At 52.2% G+C, this 21,622-nt stretch overlaps 1 protein-coding gene across 3 annotated transcripts in view; it reads right to left on the bottom strand.

The window, feature by feature from the left end:
* The window catches only part of STARD8 (StAR related lipid transfer domain containing 8), a 32,512-nt gene extending 12,616 nt beyond the window's left edge, over positions 1-19,896 (bottom strand). Inside the window, exons 1-2 of one of the 3 annotated variants that reach the window (XM_029240561.1) lie at positions 19,747-19,896; positions 1,035-1,106 (exon numbers count right to left, since the gene is read on the bottom strand). The gene's annotated coding sequence lies outside the window, so the exon portion shown is untranslated. Of the gene's footprint in view, positions 1-1,034; positions 1,107-19,746 lie in introns of those variants that run through there. The other 2 variants (XM_029240564.1, XM_029240563.1) reach the window with 2 other exon arrangements.
* Positions 19,897-21,622: the final 1,726 nt, after the last annotated feature.

Below are 21,622 nucleotides of genomic sequence, written 5' to 3'. Positions count from 1 at the left end.
TATATATATATATATATATATATATATATATATATTCCGGAGGGAGAAGGGACTTGCTGGAGGGTTAGATATGCGGACAAAGGAAAAGAGGAACGGAGGATGATGCCTGGATATGGGGCTTAAGTGGTGGTGGTGCCATCAGGTGGTGACATTTGAGACGTCTGTCAGACAGCTAAGCAGAGATACTGAATTCGGAGTTGAAGAGATGAATCTGGAGCTTGGGACTGAGGTCTGGACAGACAGGCATTGGGGAGTCATCAGAATATATATGGTACTTGTACAAGGATCTCCTGGGAGAGAGATGTCGAGCGAGAAGACGGGCCAGGATGGAGCCCTGGGACACCCTAACAACTAGGAGCAGTTAGAGGAAGCCAAGTCAGCTAAGGAGACTGAGAGCGGCAGCCAGAGAGACAGCCGGGAGAAGAGGACATTCTAGGAGCTGAAGTGAGTGGCCAACTGTGCTGAATGCTATTGAGAGACTAAGTCAGGACTGAGAAGTGACCGCTGAATTTGACCACATGGAGATCTCTGGTGAGCTTGACAAGGGCTGTTTTGTTGGCAAAGTAGGGATGAAGCCAGGGTACGGTGGGGGTGTGGGAAGAAGAGGGGAACTGAAAACAGCAAGTATGAACAACTCTAGAGAAAAACAGAAAAATGAAGGAAAGCAAAGAAATAAGGCCATGGGGAGGGAAGGTGAAAGCGGGGCTGCCAGGGTGCACCCTCCATGTTGCATCTATGTAAATAGGGTTCTCAGAAACAGTACAAAGCAGATGTGGTGGTACAAAGCAGCGGCCCGGCTTGAGACAAGATACTTTAACACACGGGTGACTGCAGAGCTTGTGAGAGCTGATGGGCATGCAGGAGATAGGACAGGATGGTGTAGGAGAGAGGTTGTGACTACGGGAGCAGGGCCAGGGTATGCAGCTTTTTGTGTGGTTGAAGAAAAGATCTGAGGGACCCCATTTTCCAGCTGAAAAATGGAGGGATAAGGCAAGTTTGGGGGTGGGGGAGGGGGAGCCACTGAGTGGCCTTACCTTCAAAAAGCTGAGCATACTGAGGGAATCCTGTCGCTCGGAGCCACCTGCATGCGTTTTTGGCCTCAGCTTCTAAAACAGATGAGGGGGAGAGAGACAGAGAAAGGAGATTAGGGGGTGCTGGCGCCAAGCCACCCTGGTGTGCGCCCCTGCACCTCCAGTAGGGAGGTACCTACAGCTCTGGTGACCTAGAAACGACAACAAAAGCACCAACGGGCTGGCACATTCACTCCATGTCACAGCTAGGATTTCCCCTCTGCTCCCCAAGCCCTACTCCCAGGATGTGCTGGGACACCTCTCTTATGCTTCCTTACCTGCCTGTCCCAATCCCCCCCCCCCTCTCCCACCCCTGCCCAAGAACAGGACCACCAGCAGCAGCAACTCCCAGGAACATCTGGGGTCAAGGAATACTGCCAGGGGAAGAAACCACCGCTGCGTCTTCACCTCCCACCACCCCCGGGGAGCTACCCCCTTCCATGACCCAGGTAGACCGTCCTAGTATAGCTAGGGATACGCAATGTTCAACAGCTATTATTCTCTTTCCTATCATCATACCTAACATTCCCCAGCACTCTGATAAGCAAATCTCATTTAACACACGCCATAAGCTGCGCAGATTTTAATATGCCCGTTTTACATATCTCCAGACAGGCTCAGAAAGGAAGGGCTCGTCTACAAGTCTCGCACTTGACAAAGTAGAGTGCAGGGGCCGGAGTCCAAGCTCAGTCTGACTCCTGCTCGGGGTTCCGACCCCTTCTAACATGGCAGCTTCCCCGGTGCACTCCCTCCCCCGCCATTCACCAAGTCCCAGCCCTCCCTCCCCACGGGGCCTCCCAGGACTGTTCCGGCACTCTCCCGTGGCTTGGCCTCTTTGTGGCACAACTCAATGCTGCTTGCCAAGCTGACAGTGCTGGCCTATGGGAGTCTTGAAGGGCAATGGCTGGGTTAGCCTCCTACCTCTGCTCTGAGAGTGCCTGGCACAGGGTGGGGCACCCCGGCCAGCCTCAGTGGAGACTTGCAGCTGGACTGAAGCCACAAAGGAGGTCCTCCTGGCCATGGTAGGCTGAGTACCTGCAGCAGAACCCTGGGACTGCCCAGTTCCCTACGCAGGTGGTACCAGGAAGCAGTGGGGCTGGGAACATGGGACCTGGCACTGTGGTTGGGGGCACGGAGAGGCTGCTGGCTCAGCAGAGCTTCTCTGCCCACGGAGTCCTGCCCCCAACATTTCTTCTACTTCCTTAGTGCCTGTGACCAGGAGACTCCAAGGAGACTGGGGGGGGGGGGCGGCGTTCTCCAAGACAGGAAGAGCTCTCGCCCCAGTGTTCTCCCGCAAGGAAATCCAAGATGAGATTCTGGTAGCCAGGAATCACAAGTTAAAGGACAAAAAGGTATTTCAGAGATGCTAGGTGGGTAGACAAGGGAGGGAACAGCGCGGGAAGGTGGAAGTCGGTCAGAAGAAATAACAGGCTCCTCAAGGGTCGCACACTAATGAGGATTCGATGGGGAGAAGAGAAGGCTCTGAAGCTTCTGGAGCCCCTGAGGGCTTTGGGGGCAAACGGGTGGGGCGGGGATGAACACTTGTGCGTTTCTGAAAGCATGTGCGTTGGTCGCTGCTGTCCCAGCATCTGTCTCTGCATGTAACTGTAGCCAAGTTTGCTCATGTCCGTGATCCACATAGATCAGCATGGGACCATGAACCTGTGCACACTCCCCCACAGGCCCCTCGGTCTGTGCACGCACCTGCACCTGCATCTGTGTGCACATGTGTGTGTTTTATGTTACTACAACCTTCCAACCTATGATAGAAATCTAGGAATCACCAGGACCTCTGAGAGGTACTGGAAAGTGTTTGTTCCCGCACAGCCCAGCTAGCAATACCTCAGCCCCTCTGGCAGGGGGCAATGCAAGCCCGGGAAATGATCCAGGTCTCTAGGCCAGTGATGATCTCGGGATGTGGTAAAAGTAGCCCAAAGGGACTTCACACCAGCCCAGGCAGCATTTGAGGGACATGGTTTTGCTGCTAGGACAGTTGAGCCGGCTGCCACAGCCACTTCCCTGTCTCCTGCTCCTACCACGCCCCCGTGAAAAGGCCCATCCCTGTCCTCAGAGCCCCTCCAGGCAACCAGCTCTGCTTTCCTGTCATTAGGACAAAGGGGAGGTGCCAAAGGAAGGACCAGGTCCGAGCTTCCAGAAAGGCAGACACAGAAGGAGACAGTGACCTCTAAAGGGCCACAGGTCTAGAATGGCCACCCAAGGCAGAGGAGCCAGTCCCCAGGAACAGGTCTGCATGTCAAGAACACACCCTTGAAGACCACTGCAGCCCTTGGTCACTCGTGGCTAGAGGCAGAACGAGGAGGAGGTGGGGGAGAGAGGAATCTGACTGCCCTTCCTGAGCCTGGAGGTGGTGGAAGAGTGCAGTGATGAAGTCCTGATCTTACACATCTGTGCCGCCTGCCTGAGTCACAAGTCCCGTGGGAGAGGGGCAGGCTGCCCACTCCCCTAATGCTCGGCAGCGGCCCTGGCCAGGGTTGGCGCAAAGGGGACCAGCTCACTCAGGTGGGCGCCAAGTTTTTTCATTCCTATGTAGGGGCCTCTAGCCCCTGCTATTCAAAGCATGATCCCTGGACCAGCAGCACTGGCATCACCTGGGAGCTTGTTAGAAAGGCAGAATCCCAGACCTACTTAATCAGAATCTACATTTAACTAGGTCCTCGGATGATCTGCATGCACATTAAAGTTTGAGAAGCGCTGGCATAAATCACCTACCTCAGGGCTTTTCACCCTTGGATGCACGTTAGAGTCAGCTAGGAAGCTTTGTAAAAATACCAATCCCCTGGGGCCCCGTCTCCGGAGGCCCGTTTAATTGATCTGTGGTGAGACTCTCCAAATCAGTATTTTTTTAAAAGCTACAGTAGGGACTGGAAAGGGCCCAAGGGACTTTACCGAGTCACAGAGTTAAGTGTCACAACTGAGACTACGACCCTGATCTTTTAATTCCACGTCCAGCGCTCTTTCCACTGCATTATGGCACCTTCCTTCAGATGCCAGATAAACAAAGGGCTTAGACTCAAAGGAGCCAACTCCAGGCCCCCAGACTTTTTTCTGCCCCTTCTGGTCTAGTGGAGTTACAAGTCTGAGTTCCAATCCTGGTTAGTCACTAGCTCTCTGACTAGCCCGTCACTAGCTCTCTGACTTTGGGCAAGTTATTTAACCTCTCTCCTCTGTAAAATGAGAATAATAGAATCCACTTCTAACAGCTACTGAGAACATTAAATAAAATACCACACATTGTACCAAGCATTCAACAGAGTTCCTTCCCCACACTGACTGAAGGGTCCCAAGGAAAAAGAGAAAATGGGAGAAAGAGACTCAGCTAGTGTTCTCTTCTGGGTCTGGAAAGTGGCTGCATCTATATCTCTGTCAGAATTGGAGCCAGATGGCTCAAGGAAGTGAGATTAAGAGGCAGAAGTTTCAAAGAGGCCACAACAGCTCCAAAAGACAAAGGAGCCAAGGAGTTAGAAGCACGGCTCCGAATGAATCCCCAGCAGCCCTCCCTGGCAGGAATCTGGAGAATGTAATGGGTTATTACCCAACAGGATGTCAGGGACATTGGCTCCTGACAATACACCACCTCGTGGAAGGCTGAGAGGCCCTGAGGCTCCCTCCCAGATGGAGCAGTCAAGGACGTAGGTCTCGGTGATTAAGGGCTGAGCTAAGGTGCTTTGCTTTGTCCCTCCCGCCCATCCCAGCCTGCCCAGGCCGGGGCCAGGAGTGACCACCTACGCCCAGGAGAGTCAATCCACCTGGGGCTGGGGCCCAGGCAGCCCAGACCGAGGATTGCCTTATGTGCCTGGCGGGAAGAGTGACACTGGGCAGGCTGAGGCGAGTGATGGAGGAATGTCTTTGGCCCCTGGTCCTGCCTCTGTGTCCAGATGTGCAGATTCCAGCAGTTTCAACCACTATGTTCTGCAGGCCATGTGCTGGCCAAGGCTAGGGTGATATGCCAGGACAGGTCAGGGACAGCACTCAGCTGGCACAAGCTGGATTCCACTGAGATTTAACTCCAGACTCTCTCCCTGGGGAGGAGCCCAACTGATCCCCTTAGGGGTTGGGGGAGACAACATACTAGAAAGCTCCAGAGTCAAATCAGGCCTCAGGGCCACACCCACAGGTCTCCCAGAGGGAGTGACAAAGAAGGAATAGCCGAGCAGCAGCGGATTGTCTCGGGGGTCAATGACAATATCTACACCTACACTTCCACAGGCCACGTCCAGGGATCCTCTTAGCATGGCACATTTTTCTATGCAAAGATGGACAGAATGAGGAGAAATGCAGGGCTTCTGTTTTTGAGAAATGCTATATGAATGAGGGAAGAGTTTATGCACCCAGGAAAAGGGCAGCAATGTTTTCCCACTGAGGAAATACAATAATGCCCAAAGATGATAACTGAGTTGGAGCAAAAGCTTTTTCCAATCACGCTGACTCCCCCACTTGCTGCCTAAGTCATCTTAGGCAAGTTGCTTTACTCTCTAAGCTTTGGTTTCCAAATCTATAAAATGGGGACTAACAACTTTCCTGCCTACCTCTGAGGTTACTGTGTGCATCTGGTTGGCTTCTGTCTGGTTTTGAAAGCAGCTCTATGAAAGTTATCATCAGAGAGGGCTGTTTTGTTAAGACAACTTGAAATTTGTATTCACAGTCTTTAAAGTTCAGTTCAGATTGTGTCCTAGGTGTAAAGTGAGAAAGTAAGTGAGCTAGAAGGAGAATAAAAGGCAATCGGCAACAAAGCTGCCAGAGCTTAGGCCTCAGCCAGCCACTCTCTTCCCTCACCAATCCCCCCCCCACTTCTCTTCACACCACTATTGGGGAACTCAAGCCCTTTACACCTTTTGGTCACTCAGTGGGCTGTGAGACAGCTGCTGCCCAGGGCCCGGTTCAGCCTGCTCCCTCCCAACTCAAAGTCCAGCCCAGGCCTAGGGACCAGGCAAGATCCAGGGCCCAGATCAAAGTGTCCTTGTTACTGCTGGAGCAGTCACCTCTCGACTCAGGCTATACGTTATAATCTGGGGAGCTTTAAAATGCCAGTGCCTGGGCCCCAATTAAATCATGACCAATTAAATTAGACTCTCTAGGGATAGAGTTAGTTTTTATGTTTTTGAGAGCTCTCCAGGTGATTCGAAAGCACAGCCAGGATCAAGAACCGCTGCCCTAAACAGACACGACCAGCTAAAAAGCCACAGCCTAGGTCTTTAGGAAGATTCTAGCTGGAGGCTATACTCAGGCCCGTTCTCATCACTGGCCTGTGTTCTCTCTGGGCCCAATGAACAGTGATCTGAATGCATGTGGTACGACAGGAGAGGGCACATCTGTGGGTGTTTGTGAAGGTAATTTATTCAAAGCTGACTTACTCCATGAGGCAGCTTTCAACAAACATGTTGGTTTCCTTTCCCTTACTTAGTTGCCTATTTGGAAAGGTGTCTCCCCCGTGGCCCTCACTGCAGGATGGGTGTCTCCAGCGTGATCTCTCTCACCTTCAGTGAACCCAGAAGGTAGCGCCAGTGTTCAGAGGGGTAAAGAAAGACGTGGGAGGCAGCTGTCTATGTGACAACCCAAGTTCCGAAGGTGGGCTCTGAGGCCAAGCTGGTAGCCAAAGTAGGCAGAGGGGCCGCCTACCACTCCAGGTCCTGCTGCTGCACCTGGGAAATGCCAGGTTCTGGCAAACAGCTTCTCAGATCATTTCTCTTGGTTGATGCAAGTCTCAGTTCCTCTGCCCACCCCCACTCTTAGAGAGGGACCCCGCTTGAGGAGGAGATGTTGGCCTTCCGGCAGAGGGCTCATATCTCAGTTGGCCCCAAGTGCTCATGACCAGCTCCTTTCACCCTCCCATAAGGTTACACTAAGGGGCCTTGGCCACGAGAAGAGTGCCCACCCAGCCCCAAGGTGGTGTCTCATTTGAATTTGCACAAAGGGGTCCTCGAGTTTGGTAGTGACCCTGGCATAGGTGCTGCAACAGGTGACCACCTGGCTATGCCACCTCTCTCTCTGGGGGACTGAAGGAGAGGGGTCTTCACAGGGGCCGGTACTAAGAGCTGTCATGGATGCCACGACTGCCAAGCCTTCCCCTCCTGACCTTGAAGCGGACATTCAGGGGGGTCTACCATGCACTGTCCTCTGGGAGGTCAGGTGCACCCATCATCTCTCCTGCTCCTGCTGCTCTTAGCTGGAATCACAACTTTAACTAGATTGTTCCAGGGGAGGGAGGGAGAGGGAGGAAGGGAGACTGAGACCAAAATAGCTCTCATCCCACATTCCAACCCTCGCAGGAGGGGAGCCGCAGCAAGGGCTGCCGATGTCAAGCGGCTGAGCTTGACAGTGCTGGACACTGACCAGCCTCTGGCTTGTTAGGTCAGAACTCGGGGCCCCTGCTGCACCTGTTCGGATGCAATCCTTGGTCTCTCATCTGGAGCTACGGCAGGATGCCAAGGCCCTGGGCCCATGTGAGCAGCACTTTTGGAGCCTCCCCGTCAAAAGTGGGGCACCACCGAGGCAAATGGCCCAGGAGAATACACTACTGTGGGACTGGGTGGCAACAAAATGAAGACATCAAATCTTCTTGCTAGCCAGTAGCAGGTTCACACATGCGGCCCTCCCTCCTTAACACTCCATATCCATGTCATGGCCACAGGGCCACAGGGATTCTCAACCAGAGACAATTTTACCCTCCCCCCCGGCCCCAGGAGACCTTTGGCAATGTCAGGAGACGTTTTTGGTCATCACAACTGGGGGAGGATGCTGCTAGCATCTGCCAAGTAGAAGCCAGGGATGCTGCTAACCATCCTACAGTGCAAAGGACACCTCCCACAATCAAAGAAAGGCTGACTCCAGACCTGAAGTGCGAGACCAGGAGGGGCACTTTCCTTCCACCTTACCTGGGGGCCTCAAGTACCTCCAGGCATCCCCAGCCCACCTTGGGGATGTCCTGAGGAGTGAGGTGAAGAATGGATACAGTGTTCACTGGAGGTCCCTTGTCTTTGGACACTGTGGACCCCTTGCAGGGTCAGCCAAGGGGAGGTGACAGTTCTCGTTTTTGGAGTTTTTATAAATAAATACGGAAGTGACACAAGGAACCCTCCACTGTGTTCCCACACACAAACACAAACTGTGGCCTGAGCTCTAGTATGCAGCTGTAAATAGAGGAGGGTCATGAGGGCCCTGTGGCTAACCCAGACCTCTGGCTTGCTGGGGCTGCTTGACAATTTGGGTCCAAGGCTGGCCCAGCCTGTGGTCTCCTAGGCAAGCACTTGATGTAGCAGAGCCAAAGCAGGCAGCTGACATTCCTGCTTGGCCCAGGGCTTCCTTGTGAAAGCGAAGGTCAAAGCTGTCACGTGCTCTGCCGCAGCGGCTCCATTAGCTTTCTTGCCCTCAGGGGATCCTGTCCCAGGTGCTCTGACAAGGTCATGGTGACAAGGAAAGACAGGTGTTTTAATAATCCACGTGCTACTCCATCACTTCCAGTCTGGAGCCTGGAGGCAAGAGATGCCAGCCTAACCGGTCTGGGGCAGATGGAACCGCTCTCCACTGTGGTATGGGTGGAAAGAATATTGGATTGAAGGTCAGGAGAACCACATTCTGGCCTTAGCTCCACTAGGAACTTGTCGGGTGACCCTGGGCAAGCCAGTACCTCTGTCTAAGTTGCAGTTTCCCCATCTTCTTATGGCCACTCACCAAAATCTAGACCCGGAACAGAAGTATGTGTAATTGGCAGTGGCTGGTTCGGTAGAGAGGGGAGGTCAAACACCACTTCCCATGAAGCCTTCGTTCCCTGACCTCTCACCAACCCCCTACCACCCAATGGCTTAGTTAAATTAAGTGGCCCCCAGAGCATTTCCCATACCTTCCTGGCAGCACAAAACTCTGTCTCCCCCATTCAACTGGAGCTACACCGCACTGGGGTCCTTTAGGTCTCAGTATCCCCACTGCTGTGTGGTATGGGCTACTGAATATTCTTGCAACACCTAGATAAGAAGTCCTGCTTCCCAACTCAACAGGGTGAAGACCTCTGACTGCACCCCCTCCTCTGGTATCCCCGTAGTGAGGACACAGAACTGAGCACACACCTGCGACCCGGCAGACTGGCTGACTGGCAGCCCACCTTGCCCCAGGGCAGAAACCACATGGCCAGGAACCAAGACCCAGAGATGTGAGAAGGGAAAATGAACTCTGCCTGAGGGTGGAGGCATTCTGGCCTCAAGGAGCACTTAGTTCTCCCATGCCAAGCTCCCGTGAGGGCATCCAAGCTCACTTGAGAGAAGGGCTATGTGCCATCTCCTGCTTCCTTCTCCTGGCCTGCAAAGTCTTGGCGCTCGCCTGTTTTGACCCTGGGCCACCACATCTACATCCCACCCCCACTTCCTAGTCCTACTTCCCTTTCCTTTTGCTGAGGCCAAATATAAACTCCCGTGCAGGAAATGCCTTGGAGGAGCCTGGCCCCACCCTGAGATCCAGAGAAAATTGTCTCTGGCAGAAAGGAAATGGGCTTGAGGGAAGTAGCCTCCTCAGGTGGGGCCTGCTCTCCCTGTGGAAGCCAGCAGACACAAGCCCGCCGCGGAGCCCCACAGCAGCCAAAGGGAGGGCCAGAACGAGGAGCACAAAGGAGAGGGTCGGGGCAGGGGTGACGACAGGCATGCTCAGGCCACGATGGGGTGAAGGGAAGGAGAACCCAAAACAGTGGTCTAATGGCTGTGTTAAGACCTCAGAGCATAGAGGTTCCGGGGTACAGTGAGTGGGAAGAGTAACAGGCTAACGATCTGAAGACTTGGCTTTTAGCCCTGGCTCTGCTACTTCTCAGCTGTGGCTGTGATCATTAGTGACAACAATATTTATGATACTAAATGTAATTATTAAGAATAATTCATAATAGACACTAGTATTTACTGAGTACCTACTGTGTGCCAGACCCTGGGCTAAGGACCTTACACAGATCATGCTGTATAAGACAACTTCTCTATGCCTCGGTCTCCTCATCTGTCAAATAGCGTTACGATCATAGTACCGACAACATGCGGTATTTGCAAGTATAAAATGAGATAATAATAAAAACAGCCAAAGGGTACAAGTCATCATTATGTCCCAGGCATTACTTTAGGTACTTTTTAGATGATTTATGTTACTGAATCTTCACAACAACCCTGTGAGGTAAATGCTCTGACAATATCTCTATTTGACCAATGAGAAAACTGAGGCCCACAGCTATCAGGTAATTTGCCCCAGATCAGCAGTGAAGAAGTGGTGGGCCAAGATGTACATCTAGGCAGTCTGGCTCCAGAGTCAGAGCCACTAAGTTAGAATCCTCCTCATTAAATAGGAGAAATCGCCTAGGCTATAGACACAAAAAACATATACCAGGGCTTTTGCAGTATGAACCCTTAACCTGAAGTAAGTTCAGAGTAGTGGAGAAAGCACCTAATCATCCCATATCTCTTTGGTCTCCACAACAGCCCTGTCCAAAGCAGGCCTGCCGCACAAATGGGGAAACTGAGGCTATGGAAAGGCCAAGTGGCTTCTACTGGACTACAGATGGAGCCAGGAGCCTGCCTAAATACCCACCGCCCTCCTGTTGATCTGTTCCCATGTCAGCCTCCCCAGGCTCTCCCCTCCAAATCCACTCCCCCTTGGTTTTGTACTTATTCAACCACTATTACCTGAGCACCTACTCCACACCAGGCCCTATGGTAGGCACCAAGGTCTGAAAACGGAACAAATGTTGAACTCTCCTGGAGTACTTGGCCAGAGCTGCTACCACACCCATCCTTCTCAAGGAGGCAGAGGCTAAGATGGAATGTCCTTTGAAGCACCCACTGGAGCTTGTTTGGAGGCAAGTAACAGAGAATGAGCTCGAAAGCAAGGGAGCTGGCAACTGGTACAGCCTGAGGGAAGGACGCCTGCAGCACCCAAGAGCCCTGAGGTGGGAACATTGTGGGGAGGACTAGAGTTTCCAGACAAAAGCCCGCCACACACATACCCAATTTTAGCATGGGCCACACCAGCTGGAGGGCTCACAAAAGTGAATCCAGACAGCCTCCCGCCTGCCCCTAACCTTCTAAATAATGCAAACTGGTTGTGGAGATAGCTCATTAAAATGTCTCTCCTCCCCTGATGCCACCCAGCAGCCTGCTCTGTGCTCTCAGTGCTGGAAAGTGCTAACGAGGCAGGCCTGCTGCTGACATCGGAACAACCCCCAAATCCCTCCTGCACACACTCCCCCACCCCGGTGAAGCTCTGCTTTAGAGCATGGATACCCAGCCCTCAGTGTTTTCTCTGCTCTCCATCTGTCCACCTCGGGGGTCTGGGAGCAGGCAAGGACCTGGGGACTGTCACTGCAACAGCAGTGACTGATTGCTGGTGGGTGTGGGGAGCAGTCAGGGGTAGAAGGGAGACCCAAGCTTCAGGTCTTGCCTCCCAGCCAGGCATGTGGGAAAGGGAAGGGGGAAGCACGACACAGTCACTAAGGGTGTGGGTGGCGGACTCAGACTGCCTGTGTCCTGATCCCAGCTCCACCATTCCCGAGCTGCTGGAGTGACCTTGAGGAAGTTCTTCTTTTAACCTCTCCTTGCCTCGGTTTCTTCATACATAAAATGGGGGTGACGACAGCAGTACCTACTTTGCTGAATTGTCATGGGAGCTAAGTAAATTCAAATGTGTGAAAAATTGAGAAGAGTTCACTATTATTCTTGGTGTTATCATCATTACTACAGCCTCTTGCAGTGTCACAAATGCCACTAAGGAGGCCAGAGGAAGGGAACCCTGTAGGCGGGCATGGCCAGGAAGAGCTTTTCGGGAGGAGGTGGAATCTGAAGTGACAGAAAAGTCCAGACCTATGCCCAGGAGGTGGCAGGTTCGTGCACAGCATGTCCCCAGGTCAGTGAGAAACAGCAAAGTGACAAGGTGGCAGAAAGTACTACTAAACAACAATAACAGTGAGAGTACTGCTTATATTATTGGATTTAATATTCAGCAACCCATGAGGTAAGTACATATCTCCATTTTATAGCTGACAAAATGGAGGCTCACAGAGATTACGTAATTTGCCCAAAGTCACCCAACGCTGCATTATACCAGAGTCCCCAGTCTTCACCATGACACTCTCCTGACCCAGGCTCCGTGTGTACACTTCGGGGGCTGTTTTGCTTCGGCTCCACTCTGGCCACTTTCCCACATGCCCCTCTTTGTTGTTCCCATTTAGAAGGCCCTACTCAGGTGAGGGCGGCTCAGACCAGATGTTTGGGGCAAGGTGCTTCCCAAGCTCGCTGCCCCTGTCTCTCCTGACTTGACTTCAGCCTGGAGCAGAAAAGCTGGCTGCAAGTGCCTATCTCACACCTCAGACAGGCCTGCCTTTGGCCAGTCCAGATAAAGGACAGGAAATCCTCGGGCACCTCCCCTGGAGGTCACTCCCTCTACCATGGGAACAGAGTTGCAGCTTGGGCAGAGGTTCCTCTGTGGTGGGGAAGCTGCCAAGTCAGCCCCAGCCGCCCTGGCTGCCGAGTGTGGTTTGGGGGAAACAGGGAGGGCTGAGCGTCAGAGACCTGGGCTCCAAATCCTCCCTCCCTGGAGACTGTGTCCTTCCTCTCTCTGGGCCTCAGGTGGGGATCAGCCAGGATCGCACTGGGGGGATCACGCTGTCTATCTGACTGGGCTCCTCTGAGAACAGAATGGGATCGTGGAACTGAAAGTGCCTTGGAAACTTTAAAGAAATGGGAGGACGTGTCAATGTCACCGTCATCAACTGCTAGAGGCGTGGCTGACTTGGTGTTTCTCCCCGTCTGATTCACCCTTCTAGGCCCCACTGTGGGCATGGCTCAGACTCATTTCCAGCTTCGATGCCCCTTAAAATATCCCCTTCCTCCACCCCCCGACCAGCTCAAGAGGCAAAAGCAAGTCACAGGAAAGCGGGCTATACGGGCACCCCACACACAGTACAAAGCAGTCGGCCCATCCCAGTGAGCACCTCCTCCCCTCAGGCTTGCCCTCTGCTGTGGGAGCACTGAGAAGAAGGCCCTACTCTCCCAGGGCACCACAGTCATGGGAGCTGGCTGGACCGGAATGACAAACAAATTAGAGAGAACCGTATGAGGTGTTTGGACCCAGGACTCCTGGGGTTCAGAATCTACCTGAGATTCTGGAGTCAACCAGGAAAAGGTAATGGAGAAGTCTTCTGGAAAAGTTCAGGCTACAGAAAAACAGAGGAGAGTGAGGGACTTCCAGAGCCCCATTTCGTGCCCCAGAGCCACAAAGGGTAGCATGTGCAAAGGACAGTAATGAGGCTGGGAAGGGGACTGGTCCCTGGTCCCCTGAGGGTCACTTGGAGGAGCTGAGGCTGTTTGGCCTGGGGAAGACACAGGGGAACTTGGGCTCTGTCCTCAGACACCTACAGATCAGAGAGAACAGATAGGATCTAAGTGGTCCCAGGGGGCAGAGCTGGGACTCAGGGGTAAAAGCCATAGGGAGACAGAGATCAGCTCAACATCAGAAAAAACTTTTGGAGATTACATGGATGTAAGCAACCGCCTTGAAACATTGCACTCCCAGTTATTGAAGATGGGTGACAGGAGCTGCACAAGTACTTGGAGGGGGAAGACCCGAGCTTCAGAAAGAGAGTCAGACCCACTGCCCTCTAAAGGTTCTTCTTCCCCAAGCTCTGTCTGCTTCCTACCTCTGGGGTATTGTGGGAGAAGCATAAAGGTGACTGGAGCTGGCTAGGCCCTCGGCTGATTCCCACAGAGACCTGGGATCTCAGGAGCACCTTGGGCTGGTACTACCCAGGGGGAGCAGGTCACTCATTAACTTGTGGCTGAATGGGTCAGAGGGTGGCCACCTGAGACAGATGGAAACATGAGGAGGGGCGAGAGAGCAAACTGCACAAAAGCCCATGCTCAAGGAAAACCCAAGCACTGGCAGTTCAAGGCCCCGGCAGCCCTAACTGACCAGCCGGCTAAGAGTATTTAGTGATTGGCCCTGGCAGAATTTGAAGCCAGCTCACCTTTGCCTTGTGGATAAGAAAATGCTCTTGACTGGAAACGCATACTCTCATGGCTAAAAGGAAGCCTGGGAGACCACTGCGTCCATGCCATGGGCCCTGCATTTTAAAGATCTAGGTCCAGAGAAAGCAAATGTCTTCTCTGAAGTCACTCATGGAGAGGTAGCTATAGAGAGACACAACCAGAAGCCAGGTTTCCTGACCCTATCGTAGGCCCACAGGGTTCACTAAATGTTGGTTCCTTCTCGTCTCACTGAAACTGCAGAAAGCTTCTTGTGGTCTAGAGCTTTCTAAATTGGACCTGGGTCCTAGCTTGACCCTTCCCAACTCCCACTGCTTGTCAAGATACAGGTTCTCTGAGGAAGGTCTCCACCTCCACTATGGAGGTCTCAGGCCTCATGTCCCAACCTGGTGTGAAGGGACCTACAGTGGACTGAAAACAAACACACACAGCTCCACCCCAAAACCCAGTAATGGCAAACCCTTTGGGTGGGCACTTCTTGCTCTTTTAGACTTTCAGATTGAGATCAGGGAGTCAGCTGCTCCTGGAAACACCCCAACCCCCTTATGACTCTGATGCCTAAAAAACCCCCAAAAAACTCCTACCCCACTGTCCATCTGAATCCCTATTAACTCAACTCCCTGCCCCTCTCTATAATACCACCCAAGTTGCATATGTGTCCTTCAAGCAATGTGAATGACTACTTCTGTTTGCGCAAGTGAAAACAGAGGAGCAGAAGTTTAATTGGCCCCAGAAGTTCCCATGACTGAATGTTCATTAATGTCCCCTTGGGGGAAGGTAAGGGCTCAGAAATGGGGTCCCTTTAAGGCCTGGGGTGGACAAAGAGTTAGTTAATGGCCATCCCTAGAGGTGACTTTCCAAAGTGGTTATTATGTGGCTCAATCATTAACCAAGCAGTGGCAGGACCCCAGGCTTGTTGGAAAGGAGCCACTCCTTTCCCAAGGACAGCCCAAGAGCAGGAGACTCTGGGGCTGCGAGGCCTGGATGAGGGAAGCTCTCTCTCAGCTCCACACAGGGGTGGAGGAAGGCTGGCCCGGATATGGAGGAAGTCAGCACACCCTTACTGGAGTGGGAGGGAAAAGCGAGACAGTGAGGGTTTTTATCATGAATGAGAGAGGAAGCTCCAAGCTGGGTCATGGTGATTAGATGACAAGCTGGGAAAGACGCTCATCCTGAATGCATCCTGTTTTGCTCTGAAATGGAACTGGCCTCAGGGGCCAGGGGCAGGGGAGGGGCCAGGAGGCAAGCAGCCTCCCAGGAATTCTCCCAGGCCTGCCGACCTCAAGATCCTGGGTGGCCCTGGAACTGGGGAGGCCAGCAAGAGAGTCAGAACTCTCATTTACTACTTGAGAACCAAAGCACGCACGTACTTTCCACAAGAAGCCTCCACAAGTCAGCCTTCGGAGCCCGAGCCCCAGAGCCAGAGCTTCAGAGATGGCAGCAGGCACTGTAAAACAAGGGGATAGGGCTCCATAATCCCTCCAGCTCAGACCTTTCCTGGGCCTCTCTTTCAAGGTTCAGCTCAAATGTCACTGCCTCTGTCAGTCACCTTCCCCTCAGTCAAAAGCCACTGCTCCCTGGTCAGGCCTCCCAGGGCAAAATATCCTCCTTAACAATTGGAAATATGAACACTGTTAGGATATTTGATATTAAGGGACTGTTTTAAAGTGTGATAGTGGTGCAGTGTCTATCATTTAAGTCCCTATCACATATATATATATAATATATATGACTATTTATAGATAAATCAAAAGGTGTCTGGGATTCATGTCAAAATAACAAGAAAGAGAATGAAGTAGATGAAGGCATATACAGGGAAGGATTGGCCATGGGCTAACGGCTGTTGAAGTTGGGTGACGAGCACATGGGACCTTATTACATTAATCATCTCTACTTTTATGTATGTTTGAAATTCTCCATAATAATTTTTTAAAGCCCTCACCGAGGTAAAGACTTAGTGTGTCATGTATCATTCATGCCACTAACCCCCATCTACTAGATGGTAGGTTCCCTGAAGGTGGGGGTTACACTTTGTGTCCTCCACAAGACCTAGTACCAAGAACTTAATGACTCATAATTTATATAGCACTTGGTAGTTCACCAAGCACTTAGCCATGGATCCTCTTGTTTAATCCAGTAAAGTGGAAAAAAACGGGGAAAATCTAAGAGTCTGAGAGATTGAGTGGAGCAGCAGAGCCTGGATTTAAACCTCCATGAGTCCTGCTCCCAGTCCTCAGTTCTTGGCCCCACACCATGCTGGACTCCTGAGGAACTTAACCTCCAGTTCTGCAGTCCCTGAGAGGTCTCGGGTAAATAGGGACAGCAACAGTGGGCATGCAAGTTCCCAAGGTGGCAGGCTGGGCAAGAGGAGACTCAACACACAAACACAGCACTTCAGACTGGTGACAAGGGCCCAGACTGGTGCCTCCTGTCCACTGATTCAAATTTACTAGGACCCGCTCCCCCTTAATATACACACATAAACCAAGGCCCCGGGTCACAGATGAATAAAGCTGTAATAAACACTTGACACCAATAACTGTGTTTCCAGCCCTGTGCTCAACTCCTCTGTTTAGGGTTGCAGGGTGGGGGAGTTCACACATCCCATCCTAGAGCCCTTGCATCTTTCAGATCCCCTATCTTTACTTTATCTGATAACAGCCTTCCAAAGGCCCAGGGCCATGACACTTCATCTTACCCAAACTGGGAGTCCAAGAAAAAAGTTCTCCTTATCCTATTCAAGCCAGAGGCAACTCCTTCCTCCAGTGAGAGACCCCATGCCCCACCTTCCCCAAGAAGGTGGAGGCACAGCCTGCCTTTGTTAAACCTGTCATCTGTTGAACCTGAACTTTCCAAGGCTGGAACAGGGAGCTCCAGGAGTCTCCGGGCAGAAAAGCACTGACCACTGCCACAGCAGCCCCATTAGAGACTCGATCCTCTAAGGGAGGCCTTCGGGACTTTCTTGCTTTTGTGTTGCTGCTGTTATCCCTATACCCGGCTCCAGGGGTCCCCTGTTCCCTCTCCAATCTACAGCAATCCCACTACTGGGCATATACCCTGAGAAAACCAAAATTCAAAAAGAGTCATGTACCAAAATGTTCATTGCAGCTCTATTTACAATAGCCCGGAGATGGAAACAACCTAAGCGCCCATCATCGGATGAATGGATAAAGAAGATGTGGCACATATATACTAATGGAATATTACTGAACCATAAAAAGAAACGAAATTGAGCTATTTGTAATGAGGTGGATAGACCCAGCGTCTGTCATACAGAGTGAAGTAAGTCAGAAAGAGAAATACAAATACCGTATGCTAACACATATATATGGAATTTAAGAAGAGAAAAAAATGTCATGAAGAGCCTAGGGGTAAGACAGGAATAAAGACACAGACCTACTGGAGAACAGACTTGAGGATATGGGGAGGGGGAAGGGTGAGCTGTGACAGGGCGAGAGAGAGTCATGGACATATACACACTAACAAACGTAAGGTAGATAGCTAGTGGGAAGCAGCCGCGTGGCACAGGGACATCGGCCCGGTGCTTTGTGACCACCTGGAGGGGTGGGATAGGGAGGGTGGGAGGGAGGGAGACACAAGAGGGAAGAGATATGGGAACATATGCATATGTATAACTGATTCACTTTGTTATAAAGCAGAAACTAACACACCATTGTAAAGCAATTATACCCCAATAAAGATGTTAAAAAAAAAAAAGAATGGAATTTTTAAACCTCAAGAAGACAGTGAGTGTCAAAGTTTGGACTTCTCTGTGTCACTTCCTTCACTCCTCTGTACAAACTCAGGAAGTGTTGTCTTCTGTCTTCCCCGCAAGACTCATGCCACCCGCCCCCCCCCCCAGGACTCACACAGGGTACACAGCCCTTCAGTGCAACTTCAGCCTCTTCTTGCCCTAAACACCTCCAGATATCATCTCCCTCTCCTCTCCAGATCAGGGAGAGGAGCTGCAGATGCACAGAGAGGTTTAGCATACTTCTCCAAGAACTGCTTACGGAGTGGAGAAAAGGCAAGCAAATAGGGGAAACCAGACTCTATCCATGTGGTGTTTTCTAACTACAGAGGTCCAGGGAATAGAAATTTCAAATCCCAAATCCAGAACATAGTTGGACAAAGGCCAAATCCTGGAAATGAGGACCAGCCCAGAATGTCCAGCGGTATGGTAGCTGTAGCTTTAGGGTGAAAGAATCCCCCACCCCTAAAACCATCATTCCCATCGCATTCTTTTGGTTCACTCCATCAACCACTCAGAAACCACCTGCAGTCACCACCTTCTCTACGCCCTTGGGCTGCCTGCCCTCTCATTCCCCCGACAAGAACTGTCTCTCTTCTACTCCAGGAGGATGAAAGTGAAGGGAAAATTCAGAGAGCAGTAAGACAGACGGTGGGTGGGGACATCAACCCCTAGAGTGGGAGCGGGAACAGGTCCACAGTAGGAGTCAGGGTTTGAAAATAGCCCTGGGTGTGATTCATCACCGTCTCCTTCGGGGTCGGCAGACGTGGGTGCTCTGAGTGAGATGGAGACATGCCAGGGCCCTCCAGCCCAACCTCTGGGGCCCAGGGCTCTGCATTGGCCCCACAACTCCCCACCAGTCTGGCTGCTGTCCTGCTTGCCCTTCCCAACACCACTAGTTCTCCAGCTGGCTTAGCTGCATAATCACCACAAGGCTCTCCATCTGCAAAGCTCCTGTCGCCCCAAGCATCTCAGAAACAACCCTTTACCTGCCAGTTTAGGAGCCTGGACAAGTCACCAGATGTCAGGGTGGAAGAGACTGGCCCTTTAGATACCGAATTCCAGCCCACCACCCAAGGTGCAGTTGAAAACACTGTGGCCCACAGAAGTAGCATGACTCGCCTAAGGTCACATGAATTAGTGGCTGAGCCCTGGTTCCCTGAGTCGTAACTCAGTACTTTAAAGAGTTTGGGAGAAGAGAAATGGAGAGAACCTCAGACTATCTAATTGGGAAATCCCAAAAACTTCCACTAAAAGGCCTTTGCTCAGAGGTTCTCTAATCTAAACCCATTTTGGACTTCATGGGGAAACTGAGCCCTGGAAGAAGCGACTTATCCAAAGGTTTTCGCTTGATCCCCGCTGCCACCTCAATACCAGGAAAGTCCGGGCGTTTCTCAGAAGGAAGGCAGTGGCCGAGGGGAAAGCCCATGCCGCCCAACCAGGGGCTTCCTGGAAATGCGCTCAAAGCAGAGGAAGGAGGAGAGGAAAGGAAAAGCGGCGTGGCCCGACCGCAAAGCCCAAGCCCCGCCACCTCGCCCAGTTCCAGCCCGTCTCCGAAGCCCCTGAGCTACGGCTCCGGGCTCCAGTCAGGCCCGGCGGTAATGGGCGGACAGCCGCCTTCCACCACCCCACTCCCGAGGCTTCCTAGGGAGAAGCGCGGCTGGCGCGCTCCGGGGTTCCCCCAATTTCGGCGACACCGGCCTCAAATCCTGGGGACACAAATGGCTCGGCTCGCTCCCTCCGCGTCTCCCGTGGACGCCGCGCAGCCGAACCGCTAAGAGCGGGGGCCGGAGCGCGCCGGAGAGGTGAGGTGAGGTGAGGCGAGGAGAGGCGAGGAGAGGCGAGGCGAGAGAGCCCCGGTCCCCCGCCGGCCCCCACCTCCCCTGGCCGTCGCCCCAACTCCTACCTGGAGGCCGCGTCCGTCGCTTTGGGTTCGAGACCCCGACGCAGCTGCCAGCGGGCGGGAGGCACGCGCGGAGCCTGGGGTTGGGCGGGGGTAACGGTGCCAGCCAGAGGAGCAGCTGCCGCGGCTGCTTAGCTGTTGTCAAGCCGCGGCCACTCTCTGCGCAGATGGGGAGGGAGCAGCGGCGAGTCGGGTGGCGGGGACGCCCCGCCCACCTACGGGACCTTCGACCAATGAGGGCGCAGTCCGGCCCACCGAACTCCCCAGAAAGCGTCCCAAATTGTGGTGGGCGGGGCTCTGCCTTCGAGTTCTTCCAATCCCCGCGCTGCTGCCACTTCCTCCGGTCACACCAATGCGGGGGGGCTGGGACAAGGCACAAGCCCAGGGCCAGCAACTAAGGGTGAAGGAACCGGGTGGCCGGGCACGCAGACTAATATCTATTGAGCTCTGTAAGTGACTGGCACCGTGGCGGGTGGGGGGGGGGATTTAAATACTTACGCCATGTGCACGGGAAGGTTCAGTGGCTTGCTGAGGATAATTTACAGGGAGTTCAGAAGACACAACTTTGGTGAGATCTCCGATTAGTTGGGGCAACCAAGAGAACATTAGATATTTGAGAAGGAAGTTGCCATTCCCACCTTGTTCAGGCCTCAGCATTCTGCAACTCCCCCACTCTCTGCCCCGTGTCCAGACTCTACCTCTGCAGAGAAATGCACGGAAAACTTGGGGCATTTGCATTAATCATAGTAGGAGAGGGCTCCCAAGAGTTGTGACAGCAAGTACCACCAGAAAGCCTGTTTAAATTCAGTAAGAAACCAAGTGTTAAGATTTGATTTCTCTCTTGCCTTTCCTCACAAGGGTCCAACACAAGTTCACACTTTGATTTCATTGTTGACTTGGGGACTCCTATTAGCCAGGGATGGAAATACCCAAGACCCCATGCCATCCAGTCACCATCCTCCACATTTACAAATACAGAAACTAAGAAGAGATGACTCACTCAAGTTTCCCCAGCAAATCCATGTCAGTAACAATACCTGCACACCGGTGTTCTAACAGATGGGAGATTTCATACCTAACAGATGGGAGAAATGAAGCTGAGATTCCTAGAAAGCAGGGACTGCATCCAACTTGTTGCCTAGAGTACCCAACACTGAGGAGAGCAAAAATTGATGTTTCTTAGGACTGCAACTTTCTTAAGGTCGTCCGAGGCAATGGCAGAGCCAGACCTAGCCCCAGGTGACCCCTCTTGTCTGGCCTTCAGTACACTAGGCCAAATTGGAATTCTTCCACCTTCCTTCCCTGCCAGCCCTGATGAGAATCAGAGGAGAAATGGTGAAGCAAGGCTACCTCCAGTGTGTACGCCTCTTTTCCTCTCAATGGCATAACCGCACACAGCTGGCTCTTTGCTCCAGATGAGCCATGTCCCCTTGGGTCTTGGATGTGGATGAGGCCTGTATGCCAGAACTCACTCCCGGAAACAAAATCCTACCCAGAGGCCGAAACTTTTATGATGGGTGGGAAGAAACCTTTATGATGGGTCACTCAAGATGACCTTCCTGAGACTGGGTTGCTATATTTGTAAGTATCCCTAAGGCTCTGAGTTGGAGCCAAACTTATCTTGCTTCTGGAAAAGGCTAGAACAATATAAGAGTGTGGGTCCTGCAATGATCCTAGAGCTTCCCTAAGGGCAGGAAACCATGTCAGAGCAGATTCCATCCACCGCATGACACCAAGCACAGTGCCTACAGTAGCTTCTCAATAATGTTTGCTAATGGGTGAATGTATGTTAAAAGATACTCAAGGGACAACCACGAATAAATACAATCAAACGAATGATGAGCAAAAAACCCAATTTACCTTTTGGTATATACATTTA

The sequence above is a fragment of the Monodon monoceros genome, unplaced genomic scaffold (assembly GCF_005190385.1).
Source record: "Monodon monoceros isolate NGI ecotype Baffin Bay Population unplaced genomic scaffold, NGI_Narwhal_1 Super_Scaffold_22, whole genome shotgun sequence".
Lineage (NCBI taxonomy): Eukaryota > Metazoa > Chordata > Mammalia > Artiodactyla > Monodontidae > Monodon > Monodon monoceros.
The sequence above is the reverse complement of the archived record's forward strand: the minus strand, read 5'-3'. Positions and strand labels throughout refer to the sequence as shown.